Source organism: Leptopilina boulardi, unplaced genomic scaffold (assembly GCF_019393585.1).
Source record: "Leptopilina boulardi isolate dan_hultmark-lab unplaced genomic scaffold, ZJU_Lbou_2.1 LbouV2_121, whole genome shotgun sequence".
Classification (NCBI taxonomy): domain Eukaryota; kingdom Metazoa; phylum Arthropoda; class Insecta; order Hymenoptera; family Figitidae; genus Leptopilina; species Leptopilina boulardi.
This window is the reverse complement of record NW_026137665.1, coordinates 1,797,578-1,815,359: the sequence shown is the minus strand read 5'-3', so window position 1 is coordinate 1,815,359 and position 17,782 is coordinate 1,797,578.

Below are 17,782 nucleotides of genomic sequence, written 5' to 3'. Positions count from 1 at the left end.
AAGTATAAATGTAATTAAAAAAAGAACCTTAGAAAATAATTTAAGCGAAAATTTCAAATGAGACGCATAAATGTTTCTTTAAATTTCAAGTTTAATTTTCAAATTTGCATTTGACCCAATTTTTATTTAACATTCTTTTTATTTAGTTTAATATTTGTGAAATCTTATTCGTATTTGGCCTAAATTTATTTTGACTTAATTTTTATGTGACCTAATATTTTTGTAACCTAATTTGTATTTGGCCTAAACTCATTGTGACCTAATTATTATATGGACAAAATATTATTGCAAGCTAATTCGTATTTGGACAAATTCTTATGTTGTCTAATCTTTAATTAACCTAATTCAAAGACTTAACCTTTGTAGGACCTAATTCTTAGTCAGTTTACTTATTTGACTTAATTGCCACTTGACCTAATCATTTTTTTGCTCAATTTGATTTAAGAATTAGATTAATTAAAAATTAGGCAAAATAAGAAATAGGTCAAAAATGAAGAGCTCCACCGAATAACGATCTATGGCAAAATTGAAAAGTTATGTTATTTAAGCAATTTTTATATTGCTCTTTATTGTTTTTTAGAATTTGTTTTTATTTTATTTTTAATAATGGATTATTTCTGTGGTACGTTTTTTGTTTTAATTTTAATTTTTTAGTTTTATTATTAATTTATTTATTTTACCTTATTATTAATTAATTTATTTTCATTTCATTATCAATTTATTTATTTATTTTAAATGTTTTTTGATCATTAATTGAAATTTAATTTCTGACTCCAGATATGGGTGTTTTTTGGATGTTCATCCTTTTATTTTATATTATTTCATTGACCATCGTGAGAATGACTGACTGCTAATTTTAGTTTTATCGTTTTATTTAGTAAATTGTTATTATGTTTATTTTATTTATTTTCTTATTTTCATGTTTTATCTATAATTATTGTATTTATTATTATTTTGTATTAAATGTATATATATTTGTATTTTTGTTTTTGATTTAATTTTATAATTTTTTGTATTGTTAGACTCCCTGAAGAGGAAATCAATGTGATTTCGAAACGTTGGAGAAAATATTAAAATCCATTTGTCCGAATGTTATCGTTTTTATTATGAAACCAATTGAAAAGTTTGGTTATGAGCTTTTAAAAAAATTTAAATTTTCATTAAATTGGTAACAACTGTATGTGAATTATTAGTAATAGAATTAGTAATAGTTATTAAATTTCATGAAAATTTAAGTTTTTTTAAAACGCTCATAACCAAACTTTTCGATCGTTATTGGGTGGAGCTCTTCAAATAATGTTTATTCTACACGTGAATATGATTATCAATAATTTAATTAAAAAATGAACAAAATTTAAGCAATGCACGCTTGATAAATATTTCTAATGCGTTGTCAATTAATGCAATTAATAATTTCCTATTACACAATATCTTAATTGCCAGATGACATTTGTTAACAAGCAGGGTTGGGAAGCAAGAGCCCAAAATTATGTTCGTCCAAAGCAAGGTTGGGTAGGACTTAAATTTTGTCCAACAATAATTTTCGGAAAGTGTACGAATATATTTTTGGGCTTTTGCATCCCAACCCTGCTTGTTTACAAATATCATCTGGTAATTTAGATATTGTATGACATAAAATTATTATAATTGCATTAATTGATAAAGCATGAAAAATATTTATCCAGTGTGCAATGTTTAAAATTTGTTAATTCATAATTAAATTATTAAATAGTTGATAATCATTTGAACCATAAAAAGAATTAAATAAAAATTAGATTAAACGAAAATGTGGCTAAATATATGAATTCGGTCAAATAATATTTAGGCTTAATACAAATCAGGTTAAATAAATATTAGACCAAATACGAATTAGACAAGATAAAAATTTGTTTAAAAAGAAACAACAATATTGTTACAATCGAATTGAGTCATATTAATTATTAAAGCCATTTGTAATTTAAAGAAAATTCATGCTTCTGTTCATAATGTTAGCACACCATGAGGCAAGGGATATGCAATAAATAATATTTATCTAGATATATTTGCATCAAATTAAAACCACACCATAATATATATATATTGACTTGATTAAAAAAAAAAAAAAAAAAAAAGAATCCCACAATACCTTCTAAAACTAATTTTAAATTCTATAAAAAATTGGACCCATTGTTTCATTTAATTTGATATTCGTAAAAATTGAAAAATTATAATCTTAAAAACGAAAAAAATTAAATAACTAAAATCTAAATGTACAACAAACAAATTTTTGTTTGTTTGAAAAAAAAAGAACTTGATATTTAATTTTCAACTGGAATGTCATCTAATTCGCCTTTTTGATGATGTCGTTTATAATGAACAGTTAGATTTCCTCTTTGTCTTGCTTTATAGGGACACTCGGGACATTGAAATGAAGGTGCTTTCCCACCACATTCAACCATTTCATGTCTTCTCATCGTTGATTTCCATCGATAACCTTTGCCACAAAATTTACATCTAAATAGTCGTTCATCTTCTGATCTTCCGGCAAAAAATCTTTTTCTATCCCATGGTTGTGGTAAAACTTCAAATGAATCGGGAAATACAACTTCGCGCGATGATCTTTCATTGCCCTCAAAATTATTATTACTACTATTACTGTCTGAGTCAACATTACGATTTTCTCGATTTTGACTTGTTTGTCGTTGTCTTTGTTGTTGTTGTTGTTCCATTACATTTTTTAATGTTGTAATTTTTTTACGTGAATTTCGTTTATATTGTGATCTTAATAATGATATGAGAGCACGAGGACCTGAAACAAATAATCAAACAAAGGCAAAGAAACCAAATTAAAAATAATGTCAAAAGCAAAACAAAAGAAAAATTAAAAAAAAAAAAATTAGAACAAAAACAAATGTGAACAGAAGATATATATTTTTTTAAAATTATAAATAATTGAGAAGATTTATGAGAGGTGATGTGACTTTTTATTATAAAGTGCAAATGCCAATTATTCAACTAAATAACCAACCCCAAAAAAAACCCAGCATAAAGGCATAACCAAGAATGGAAAATATCTAAGGAAATTTTTTATATAAAAAGTGTTAAAAGTAAATTTCCAAACCTTAAGTAATAGAGATAAAAGTATATAATATTACGGAAAGAAATTTTTAGCCTTTTCCTTCTACCCCTGAATTATTATTATTATTATACATTTTCTCATTAAGAAAATATAGTTTTTTTTTAATAATTCATTTATTCTACAAAATTTAAATACTGTTGCTAATAAATTACACAGAAAAAAAATAATCCAGATTCTATAGGAACAGAGTACCCTTTCTATATTTTCATAAAAAAAAATTTTTACCTGGAATATTTTTTTCGAAATCTATAACAAAAATAGGAAAACACATCTTTTTTTGATTTAATAACAAATATGAAAGTTATGATATTTTTTAATTTAACGTACAAGTCCAATTTTTTTTTTTTGAGGTTAGGAAAAAGCATGACGTTATGGAACAAATTTGACTTCAATGTTCGTTAACCCTAGTAGATTTTAGTAAGGCAGCACATCGAAACTAAATTTTCGTAAAATTTCCGACAGTATTTACTTGAAAACAAAACAATAAAATACTTTTTCCTTTAGGATATTTGATTATTGTCAAGAAATACACCAGCTAAAACTTTTTTTGAGTTAAAATAATGAAAAAAAAATTAATGACGATAAATTAAATATGAGCATATTTTTTTTATGAAAACTTTTATGATATTTTCTCGGAAATAACAAAAAAGAATGCTATTTTCATTTGGAGAATTAATAAACGCTAAAAAATACACCAGCTAAGATTCACCAATCATAAAAATAACAACAAAAACTTTTTTTAACATCACATATTAACACTATTGGTTGGCTTCCATTGCCCCCACTCGCCATTTGTCATAATTCTCATCAACTACCGCACCCTGCTCTAGTAAAAATTTAGTGACTTTATTGTTATAATTAAAAGTTACTAAATTTTTTTACTAAAGCAGGGTGCGGTAGTTGACGAAAATTATCACAAACGGCGAGTGGGGGCAATGGAAGCCAACCAATAGTGTTAATATGTGATGTTAAAAAAAAGTTTTTGTTGTTATTTTTATGATTGGTGAATCTTAGCTGGTGTATTTTTTAACGTTTATTAATTCTCCAAATGAAAATTGCATTCTTTTTTGTTATTTCCGAGAAAATATCGTAAAAGTTTTCGTAAGAAAATATGCTCATATTTAATTTAACGTCATTAATTTTTTTTTTCATTATTTTAACTCAAAAAAAGTTTTAGCTGGTGTATTTCTTGACAATGATCAATTATCCTAAAGGAAAAAGCATTTTATTGTTTTGTTTTCAAGTAAATACTGTGGAAAATTTTGCGAAATTTTAGTTTCGATATAGATGCTGCTGCATTACTAGGACCTACTTTTTTTATTAAAAAAAAATTTGTTTTATTGCCATATATAAAATCAGCAATGTTTTTTGAGGTTAGAAAAATTTTCTGTCGTCATAAAACAAATTTGACTTTAAATTTGTGTCCAATGCACCAAAATAGATAAAGAAAAAATTATTACTCTGTTCCATCGAATTTGGATACTTTTTTTCATTTTTTGTATAGCTGTATTTTATAAATAATGAAACTAAAATTTTTGGGAAAAGGATATGGTTTATAATGAAAACAAAAGAGTGTTTAATTAAAAAACCATAAAACAATAAACAATAACTTGAGAAAACTTTTTTAATATATTATTAAATTATTAAAATTATTAAAATATTATTATAAACACTTATTCAATTAGTACATTTTTTTTCTGCAAATTTTCTTAAAATAATTCCTTGTTATGAATAGTTTTAACATGAACAAATAAAGTATCTTTTCTTTTTCCACTATAAGAACAATAAGAACATGAAAATCCTGGCAATTTATTGCATTCAAATTTTATGTGACGAGATAAGGATGACTTCAAATTATAAGAACGACCACAATCATTGCAAAAAAAATTTCGAACTCTCGTCCAATGTCGAAGAAATGTCCGACACAAAAATTCACCTGAAATAATATATAAAATGTTAGTAAAAATAAATTCAATAATTTTTTTTATACATAGGGTAACTGCACCAGTGGTGGATCAATTAAGCCTACTAAATTTATTATTTTGACTTTAAAGGTGTACAGATTTTTTCAGATGAAAAATATAGGGTAATCTTTACAATAGTATGAATTAACAAGTCTTCCAGGACACTATCGTGTAGTTTTCGACCTGCTTGTAACGTTTACACCCCCTCACACCCACATTCAACAATAAAATGACATTGCTCCAGTCGTGGATCATTTACCCCTTTACACTACACAAAAATAACTTAATGATGTAAATTTTTTTCCAAAAGTATTCTATATGGAAAGAATTGATTACTTTCTACTCTAAAAATTAAAAAAATTTAGACTAAACAATTATTTTTTAAGATTTCATGTGAAAAAGCATAAAATCAACAATTGTTGTATTGCTTTGTTTTCCTAAATATTTTCAAATGATTTTATTTCATAAAACTTATCTATTCACCTCCCCTAAACGATTGAAACATTTAGTTCAATTAGAAATAGCTTATTTTAACCTTTTTAACGCTGTTGATCCACCATTGGTGCCTGATCCACCACTGGTGCATTTACCCTATATAAATAAATTTTAATTTTCTAATTCTTCTTTTTGTTATTATTAAATTTTATTATTATCATTATTATTACTATTATTATTATTATTATTATTATTATTTGTGAAGAAAAATTATTTACTTTTTTCATTATTTTATTAATTTTAAAAATGTATCATAAAATAAATATATAATTATTTTCAAGTATTGAAAAATCTTTATTAGAATTTTTAAAGATACATTATTATATTTAAACCACAGAGCAAAAGTTACAAATGTTATATTATTAGCAAAAAAAAAAATTCACCATTAAAAACAAAATTGTAATAAGTAAAAGTATAGGTATATTTTTTTATCACTTCTTTTTTTTTTTTATAGAAAACCATGTGATTTTCGCATATGTCTTAATAAATTAACGCGTTTAGATGCTCTTTTTTGACAAAATAAACATTGATATTTAGGTGGGGGTTTTATAAAACGTGATTTTTTTTGTATCAATCCCAAATTCATTGCCACTCGTTTGCAATTTGGATAATTTTCATAATGACGCATTAAACTCTGCTTCCATTTGTGACTCTGGAAACATCCTTCGCAAATGTTTTTTGAATCTGTAAAAGAAAAACATAATAAAATTTTGTTAATAAAATTTTTGTATACGAAAACAAAAAAGAAATTCAATGTTAGAATAAGTTTTCAATAACAAAGAAAAAACACATGAAAACAATTAAAAACTGTTTTTTTTTCATTTTTACCTTTTAGGAATAGTATGTTTTTAGTAAAAAGTAAATCTGAATGGTAGTAATAATATTAAAAAGTAAATAAGTAGAAGTTTATCGTTTATTATGTCAATAATATGTGTATAATACATGAATTGTATTTTATTATATACGTATTAATTTGCGATAGTTCAGTAATGAAGTAAGTATTGTAACATTAATAACGAGATTAAGCTTTAAATTTCACATTTTTGAAAAACAAACTTCAGCTTTTTAGTAGTTTTATATTTTACAAAAAACCAAGTTGACAATTGTTTCAAAGTTTAAAATTTGTTAAATTTTATTCATCCAACTGCATATTTGTTGTCATGACGATTTGACGGTATTTTGAAAAAGTTGTGACACTTCTATAAAAATTTTATTAGTTCGTGCTTTATAGTGTATACATTAGATAATCCGGGTAATCCCTACAGTAGATGGATTTGCAAACGTGATACATGAGATGGAAAAGGATAGTGATATACTTCTATCCCTATCTGTCTCATGCAACACGTTGTCAATGACCGTATCTAAACGCAACTGCGCTTGCGCAACGATAATTCTCTCATTGGCAAGAAAAAACGCGCTTAAATATAAAATGTTTTATTATATTTATATTTTTTTTTATTATATTTATTTTCTTAATGTATTTAAGTATATAACAACAATAATAACAATGATAATAATTATAATTTTACTTAATTTAATTGTATTTATTATTATTGTATTATTATTATAATTATGATAACGATAATAACAATTAGTAATTAGTAGTAAAAAAATAATTAAAAATGATAATATAATAATATTATTATTATTATTTATACTTAAGTACATTAAGAAAATTAATATTTATTAGAAAGTATTGTAATTATAATGAAACTATAATTTCTTGTTGCGCATTTAGACACGGTCATTGGCAACACTGCTGTGCTGTATGAGATAGAAAAGGATAGAAATTTATCTCGATAGTCGATCCTTTTCCATCTCATGTATCACGTTTGCAAATTAGTAAACAAACATCCCTAACCTAAAAAGTTATTTTGTTTTGTTTTGACGTTTTCGTGATTCTTTAACAAAGTAAACATCATGAAAATACTTTAATTATTTATTGAATAAAATACTAAAATAAACTTTTCAATGTAAAATAAAAAAAAACGACAGCTGATATTACATAATTTAAAATCACCATAGAAAAACATAAAAAAAAAGAATAGTGGTCTGACAGACCGGAAAAAGTGCAAAACGTAATTTTTTTTAGCATCCAGCAGTTTGTAGATTAAAAGAAATTATTCCACATTATATTTATTAAATAAAATATTAATATTGTGATAATCGAAATTATTACATAGATATAAATAGTTATAATTTTTTATTAATATTATTATTCGGTTTGCTGTTTTAAAATTCTTGAATTTGATCACTATCTTCATATTCCATTTTGACAGTAACTTCTTCAAAATTTGATTCATTATTCGTTTGCTTTTTATCTTTTTTTTTATTTTTTGATAAATTCACTTGCTGATTATTTTCTATTAAATGTTCATACAAACGTGGACGATTTCTATTATCATTCGTTTGCTGATTGTCTCCTAATAAATGTTCAAGCAAACGTGGACGACTTTTATTTTCAATTGTTAGCTGATTGTCATCTACTAAATGTTCATACAAATGTTGACGATTTCCAATTTTAATAATTGACGCTGGTGTAGAATAACTTATATCATGAATTCGAACAAGGCTTCCTGATTTGTTTAAACAAATTTGACCTGGAGTATCACATACAGTATGATGTGATGCTTTAACAGGTAATGGATATTTTGTTTTAGATTTGTTTTTTTTAGGAATACGTTTTTGAAGATTTTCTATTATTCTCGTCTTTAACTTATTTCCATCAGTATCTAAAACAAAATAACAAATTATAATTAATAAAAATATAAGCACATTAATGAGACAAAAATTTTACATTTAAAAAAAAATATAGTATAAAGGGTTTATAATAACAAATAAAATTACATTTTAATTCTTAAAAACTAAAACGAAGCCATAAATTAAATACAAAAAATAAACATGTAAATAAATATTAAAAAAAAGTGTGAATAAACCTTTTTTGAATTTTATGAAAATGTAATAAAAATGAGAAATTTCTTTAAACATTATCATTAAATCTAATTCTAACATAAAACATAAATTTTTGCAGGTGGGGAAAAAATTATTCCTAGAGTTTCATTGATATAATTTAAAAAATATATGTATTTACGATAATAGGTCAATTTTTTTTTATTAACAATATAGAAAAATATAAAATTATACATATTTAAAACAATAATGATAGAACATCCAAGCGCATGTCCTATCGGTAGGTCCAATGAATCAGATGCCTTGTAACACCTTGTAAAAAAATTACCACTCGCCATTTGTCATAATTCTCGTCAACTACCACACCCTGCTCTAGTGAAAATTTAATAACTTTTAATTTTAACAATAAAGTCACTAAATTTTCACTAGAGCAGGGTGCGGTAGTTGACGAGAATTATGACAAATGGCGAGTTGGGACAATGGAAGCCAACCTTCTGTCCAACATAACAATATTAGTTTCCCATCTCTGTAATTTGTTGAAAGATATTATGTTGGTTTTCATTGTCCCCACTCACCATTTGTCATAATTCTCGTCATCTACCGCACCCTGCTCTAGTGAAAATTTAGTGACTTTATTGTTAAAATTAAAAGTTACTAAATTTTCACTAGAGCGTCTTGTAACGGTCGTAGGCAACTTTGCCTACAGTTTAATTTAGAAATTTTACTGAAAAGCATTTTTTTACCTTTCAAACAATAGCATATGTGACGCTCTACGAGGGAAGGGACTTCACGCAAAAAAAATTTTAGGTTATGTTTTATCCACAAAGTAGTATAAGGAGCTCCCACTCTATGGGTACATTAGAAAATTGTTGATGACGATTTTTCTTTTCTATTCGAGTCGTGCTTAGTTAGCGATACTAGCGCTCTTGTGGGAAAACTGTTGCAACTCAGGTGAGTGATGAATTATTACAAATGGCAGACATATGAATTTATTTAATTTAAAAATAATCGCGTATATCTGCGCATGCGTTTTTTGTTTAGCAAACGAAAAAAGTGAAAATTCTTGAGTGGTTTTACCTTGATAAAAAGTTTTTTTTTAATTAAGTAAAATCAAAATTAGATTTTTCTTTTATTTTCACTCCAAAAATCACAAACAAAACCTAAATTTTTGGACGTAAGGTCCCTTCTCTCGTGATAAATTTAAGTTTGTCTTTATCTGGATTCATATTAATTTTTTAATATGATTTCCTACCAGTAGGACGTTGAACGTTCTATCTATATAAGTGACTTAATTATATAATTTCTTTTTATCTATTTACACAAATAACTTATAGTTGTTCTAATACTATTTATAAAGAATAATACAGATTCTACACAGAAAAAATCTGGTCTCATAACAAAGCACCACAAAAATGAGTCCAAATTTTTTTGTTCATAATATCAAATTTAAAATGAATTAAATAATTCATTTAGAGGTGCATGATGTCTTCTTTTATGATTATCCAAACACCATTTATGAGGAGTTTTATAATTACAAAGATCACAATTAAATTTTGGTTTTGCATTAATACATTCAAATTTTCGATGCCTCCAAAGTGATCTTTGTACGGCATATGTTTTTCCACAATTATCACAGACAAAAGATCTTTTTCTTGTATCCATGTTGGATGTTGTTTGCATTAATGTTGTATCATCGTTGAAATTAGAATTCATTGGATATTCAGTTGTTGAATTGTATGACCAAAATTCATCTGAAACAAGGAACAAAAAAATTGAATAAAAATATAAATCTGAAAATAAAATTAAAAACAGTGTTTGAAAAATTATGTGTAAAAATTATGAAATTTTAAAATAAAAATGTATACTCAACTAAGATTATATACCTAACAAGAAGTCCTAAAATATTGTTTTTACATATTTCATTAAATACTTTATTTTCTAATGTTTTCCTCTTCATTTTACAAATGTTTTACAAGTCTTAAATTTTTTTTTACATTTTTATAATGAAAGTTTTTTTTAGATTTTAAATAAATCTTTTACATAATTTTTGTTTTACAATTACTTAACTAATTCTATACAACAATATGGAAGAAGATTGCTGGTAAAAAATAAAAAAAAAAAATACAAGAACTTTTTGTAACTTACAAAATTGTATTTTAAAGTTACCTTTTTCAAGGTGCTCAAAAAACAATAACAGGTATGACAAAAATAGGTGTAAATATTTCAATGTGGATTATATTCATCAATATTTATAGGTTAGAAATTGGTTTTAATAAAAAACATAAATTTCTTTTTCACAAGTTGTAAAGAGTGAAATATTATCTTTTTCTTAAATTGTATGAAGATGAAAATTATTTATTTCGAAGAAAGTCCAGTGGTTAATTGATTTATTATCATAAACATAACCTCAAAACTTAGACTATAAGGATCAAAAGTCAACAAAAATTTTTGTTTATTAAACTAATCGACTAAGTTTTAAGGTTATGTTCATGACAATACATTAACCACTGGACTTTTTTCAAAATAAAAAATTTTATTTATACAATTTATATTCAGAAAAAAGTTTTTGTTGATTCAAAGAAATCTTATTTAACTTGTTTTGTTTCATTCAAAATAAAATTTTCTTTAAAATAAAAGCAGAGTTTTTGAATAGAAGAATGTTTCTTTGATTTAATTAAATTTTTTTGGAAAGAAATAAAAATTTTTTTGAATCAAAGAAAATTGTGCTTTAAAACAAAGAAAATGATTTCTTTAAATCAGTAAAAAAAATTTCCTCGGTGTGTATAAAATTTGAAAGATCTTTATACGTTACCTGACCATCCCTGGTTTCTTTACAATAAGGCAGTCCAACTTGTGACATAGCGTGACGTCACTTTTCAAAATGGCGGCTTGTCAGACGACATATTAATGCATTGAAGTCAATGGAGCGAATCAGTTTTTTTAACATAACTTTTGAAAAATTTATTTTTGAACCCAAGTGTAATTGTAAAATATTTTTTATTTATCAAGATCTATTTTTTAAAATAATAAAAATTAATTTTTTGATTTTATTATTTTAAAAAATAGATCTCGATAAATAAAAAATATTTTACACTTACACTTGGGTTCAAAAATAAATTTTTCAAAAGTTATATTAAAAAAATTGATTCGCTCCATTGACTTCAATGCATTGATATGTCTTACGACAAGCCGCCATTTTGAAAAGTGACGTCACGCTATGTCACAAGTTGGACTGCCTTATATATTAGTAAAGGTGCATTTTTACCTCCAGTATTTTGGTCAAGCAATTGACTGCATTGAATTTTCACGGTTGTATCACTGATTTTGATTGACCCTAACAAATATTCCATTTTCACAGTGAAAATTGAATATTGTTAGAGCCAATCAAATTCAGTGATTCATCGTGAAAATTCAATGCAGTCAATTGCTTGACAAAAATACTGGAGGTATAAAAGCACCTTTACGATTGGTTTCCAATGTCCCCACTCAACATTTGTCATAATTCTTGTCAACTACCGTACCCTGCTCTAGTAAAATTTTACTGACTTTATTGTTAAAATTAAAAGTTACTATAAAGTTATTACATTTTTGCAAGAGCAGGGTACGGTAGTTGACGAGAATTATGACAAATGGCGAGTAGAGACAATGGAAACCAACCTAACCTTTAACGCCAAAGCAGAATAGAAAAGTAAACGGAGTCGTAACCGCAAACGTAACCCGAATAATGAGTTAGAGAAGGACAATCACTATATCTATCCTTTTCTAACTCATTCTTCCTGTTGCGTTTGCGGTTACGATTCCGGTTACATTTCTATTCTGCTCAGGCAGAATACACATTAAAATATTTACACCCATTTTTGTCATATCTGTTATTGCTTCTTCAGCCTCCATGATTCACCTTTTATAAATTGCACATTAAAATATTAACAATAATAATATTAATTTAATATTATAAATTATTAACATTCACAAATGATGAATGTTCTTTTATGATATGATATTTTAATAAAGTGTTTAGTCTAGCTCTATGAGTACAAAAAGGACAAGGATAAAGTGGTTCCATTTTGCAAAAGTAGTTCATATGTTTTCTCAAACTTCTCCAGTCACTGTATGGTTTTTTACATTTCAAACATAAAAGATATGTCTTGCAACGTTGCCATATTTCACGGGGTAGAGTATCACAATAAAGTTGATGATGAAATTCTGAAACAATTCAATTTTTTTTCTTTTATTAATATTAAATGAGAAAATACATTTTTTTTTGTATTTGCTTACAAAAATAAATCACTCAAGTTTTGAACAAAAAAAAAAAATCGTTCACTAGAATAATTGTAAACAATTTTGTTTAATATATTATATATAATCTATATTTAATCTTATATTCTCCATGCAAATAAATATTTTTAAAAATTTGTATATAAAATTTAAAAAAAAAAATTTGTGTCTTTTGTGTAAATATAATAATATAATTACAAATGTTTTTTATATAGAAATTTTTTTTTTTTAGATTTTATGAATAGAATGTAAATGACGTTGAAGATGCATTTTTTGACTAAAAGCCCATTCGCACAAGTGACAGAAAAAATTTTTACGTCCTCCACATTCTAGTCTCACATGTTTTGCCAAATTATGTTGTAATGTATATGATTTTTCACAATTTGAACATTGAAATCTCCTCTTGTTATTTGAAGATGTAGATTTACTAATTCTTCTCTCTTGATTTTGTTGATTTACATACAAATTCAAAAACGAATTGTGTTCTGGAAAAAAAAATTTTTTTTTTGTAAATTAGAACTAATTTTTTTTTTTTTATTACATACAAATTATTTCGATGCAAAAAAAAAAAACCCAGTTAACACATTTACTATAAACTTACTAATTTACTATATACATTCCATTCTGAAAAATAAATACATATTTTTTGAAAATGAATACAAAAAAAATTGAAATTTTTACAAGGCAAATGGGAATATTATTTTTTGTATTTTGATGTGCTGAAAACGAATTTAAAGTCAAATTTACTTCACAACATTAGAATTTCTTTCTAACCTCAAAAATAGCGAAGTCCAATCGAAGACGTATCACGACCAATAGTAAGCCTTCATGTGCACATGCGCAATAACGTAATAAATATTTCAGGTTAGGTCAAAAAATAAACTTGTGAAAAGTTAATTATAATAATAAAATGTTTTACATTTTATTATTATATCATAATTTTGCCTATGTTTCGAACTGAAACCAATTTATCTTCAGGGCTAAAAATTTAAACAAAATATCACATTTAATAATTTTTCAATTGAAACAATTTAAATATAATAAATATCTGTTTTAATTTTTGAGTAATCGTTGGTTTGCTATTTTTATGTATTATGATTATTGAAAGATATTTATTATATTTATTTAAACTGTTTTGATTGAAAAATTATTTAATGTCGTATTTTTGTATGAAATGTTTGTAGCTTTTAAAATGAACAGATTCGAGTTCGAAACGGAGGCAAAATTCTAATATAGTAATAAATCAAATATGACCAAAAAATCCGTTTTAAAACATTATTATTTCCAGTCGTTAAATTAATTAATATTATTATTAATAAGGATTTATTATATATAATTTAAATATTCCCGCCTCTTTCTTTGAAACTTTGAAACGTTTCATGAAGCATTGAAACTTTCATTCAACGAAAATTTCATGAAACTTTACAACCCTAATCGTTGATTACGAATTTGAGGTTAGGTTTTTAAAATTCAATATAGCGGTTGATTTTTTACGTTTTTTAAAATAAATTTATATTTGTACACTGAAAAAACTATATTTTTAGTTCAACCATATTATGTTTAATTTAAACTTAATCTTTCAATATAATGTTTAAATGTGAAATTAGAATTTAATTAGATATTTACTTAAATAAACATATGGAATTTTCGGTTTAATTAGCATTTTATAGCACGAAACTTCAAAGAGCATTTTATTACACAAACGATTGAATTAGATTCATATTACACACAATTTTCAATAAGAAATCATATAGCACACACTTTTAAATTAGCATTTTATTCCACTGGCTTTTCAATTAACATGAGAGGGGGGGGCGTCGATTTCATTTAAATATCAATTTTTTTTATTCAAAGATATAATATTCTTAATAGGTTAAATATATTAAGTTTAAATGAAAAATAATTCTTTGGTTGAATATTTTATTTGTATTATAGTGCGCACTTTGGATTAAAAAAAACCCTGTCATCTCCAAACGATACACGAAAAATAATTTTTTTGGTTAAGAATTACAAATCAAAATTTTATCGACAAATATAACACAATCAGTGAAACCACGGAGTGAAACATCCGAATTGTGACACTTTCCAGGGAATGGTAACTTTTTTCGATACAGGGCAGGGAACTAGAATAGAGAAAAAGCAGGGTGGGACAGGTGTCAAATATATAAAGATATGGCATATTTCGGACGTTCTACTGGATTTCCAGTGAAAATTTACCAAAATTTATGGAGTATTTACACCTTCGGCAAAAAATTTTCTTCACTTTGCATTTTCCGAAATACTCATACCTGATTGGTTGTCCACAATGAATCAGATTCTGGACAACCAATTAGATAAGTGTATTTCGGAAAATGCAAAGTGAAGAAATTTTTTGCCGAAGGTGTAAATGCTCCATTACTATTTATCAAGCATAATAAAGATGCTTTTATACCTCCAGTATTTTGTAGTCAATCAATCGACTGGATTGAATTTTCACGAGGAATCACTGAATTTTATTGGCTCTAACAATATTCAATTTTCATGGTGAAAATGGAATATTTGTTAGAGCCAATCAAATTCAGTGATTCATCGTGAAAATTCATTGCAGTCAATTGCTTGACCAAAATACTGGAGGTATAAAAGCACCTTTAGGTTGTTTAAGTTGGGTGGGGAGAAATCCAAAATGGCGATTAAACGGTGAACAAACAAACATAAGAAATTTACAGGATGAAGCCGAATTTTTTTAATATCTCGCTTAAATGAAATTTTGTAACCTAAGGGTATTAGGATTTTAGTTTCTAATTTTAAACACCTATTTAATGCAATAATAAAATTTATTAAAAAAAATAAAATCGTTTTTTATTATTGCATTAAATAGGTAATTAAAAATAGAAACTAAAATCCTAATACACTTAGGTTCCAAAATTTCATTTAAGCGAGATATTAAAAAAATTCGACTTTATCCTGTACATTTCTTGTTTGTTATTGTTTGTGCACCGCTTAATCGCCATTTTGAATTTCTCTCCACCCAACTTGAACAACCCAATATGCCTAAGCAGAATGAAATCTCTAATCGTAAATCTCAAGGCCAGGTCCAAGTCGTGTCAGTTTCAATGGAACAGCTGACTCGACTTGGACCTGGCCTTAAGCTTTTACATGAGAGAGAAAAGGACAAAAGATATTTCTATCCTTTTCTCTCTCATGTAAAAGCTTAAGATTTACGATTAGAGATTTCATTCTGCTTAGGCCTAATTTTCATTTAAACAAATAATTTCGTGATTCGTCGATATTTTTGAGGTCAATAAGAAATCCTGACTTTAAATGTGAGCAAATCTGACTTTAAATTCGTTTGCAGCGCATCAAAATAGCCAGAAATTCTTTTTCACATTTGCCTTGTAAATATTTCAATTTTTCTTGTAGTCCTGTGTAATTATAATCTTTTTATTTGTTTTATTTATTTACATAATAAACGGGCAAAAAAACAGATAATCCCTTTTGTTAATAATAATAATAATAATTATACTGTTAATAAATAATAAATAAATATTTTTTATTATATAATAATAATAAATTATAATGTTAATTGAATTTCAATTATCGGTGTATAATTTTTATTTCTCAACACATGTAAAAATACATTTTTTTGTCATATACAATTGTATAGTTATATAATAAAATACACAATTAACATTTTTCCATATAATTCAAATATTATTAATGTACAATTTTAATTTGTAATTTTTTAGTTTTATTTTTAAATCAAAATTTTTAATTTTTTTAATTTATGAAGAAAAAATTTAAGCCTTCATTTTTAAACTAAATTAGAAAAAAAATTTAAAAACCCCTTTTATTTAAATAAACTTTATGAATACTAAATAAATGCTGTTGTAAATTCAATTTTCTAGTAAAGCCACGATTACAAATATTGCATACAAAAGTTTTTTTTCCACCGCATTCCATTTTTCTGTGCCTTTTTAAATTGCCTTCTTGTGAATATGATTTATCACAATTTGGACAATGATATCTTATTTTTCCTCCTTGACCATCTTGATTTGAAAGTTCTTGATTTACAAAATAACCAGTCCCTGATGGTGCAGTCATTAACCAACATGAGTCTGAAAAAAAATAATTTTTAATTAGTATAATTATGAATTAGAAATATTTTATTTATAATAATTAAAGTGATTGTAAAAACAATTCATGTAATTTTTAAATAGAAGATCATTTCAAAAAAAAAAATTTTATACTACAAATTAATTAATTACTTAATTACTATTAATTAATTTTATACAGCTTCAAATTAACCATTAAATTAAATTTTTTTTCCATTTTTCAGGATCAATGTTTCAGTGATAATTTTGACATTTAATTAACCTGAAATGAAAAATAGGAATATTTGAAATAAAATTGTTAATTTATCAAAAAACTTTATTTTTCTTTTTTTTTTCGTTTTTGACTTGATTTTCTAATGAAAATTAATTAATAAACCTTAATTGCTAATTTGAAAAATAAAATAACCGAAATAGAATAAATATATATATATAATAAATAATAGAAGAATTAATAAATATAATAAATAATAGAAGAATTAATAAATAAAATACATTATTCATAATTTTTATTAATAAACAATGAAATAAAGACACCTGGTATTTTTAAATGTAATTTTTTTTAATAACAAAATTTTTCTACAGATTTTAATTGATTATGTAGAGTAAATTGAAATCTACTATACGATTTGATAACTATTTTTTAAAATGCACATTCGTAGTTTTAAAGTGGTTAATTCTAAATCATGTTTAATATTTTTTTTTATTGTTTTTTTAGACCAAATAAAGAGACAGATATTTTTTTTTTGTTTTTGCAAAAAATGTGCAAAGTAACGAGCATTTGAATATTTTAAAGCAAAAAGTAATTTTTAAGTGAAACGGCTGAAAATTTTTTTCAAAAATTTGTATTTTACAATTTTTGTTTTTTTAATTTTAGCTCGATTTTAGTATTTTAAAATTTTTAGAATTTTAAAAATTATTTTTTTGAGACA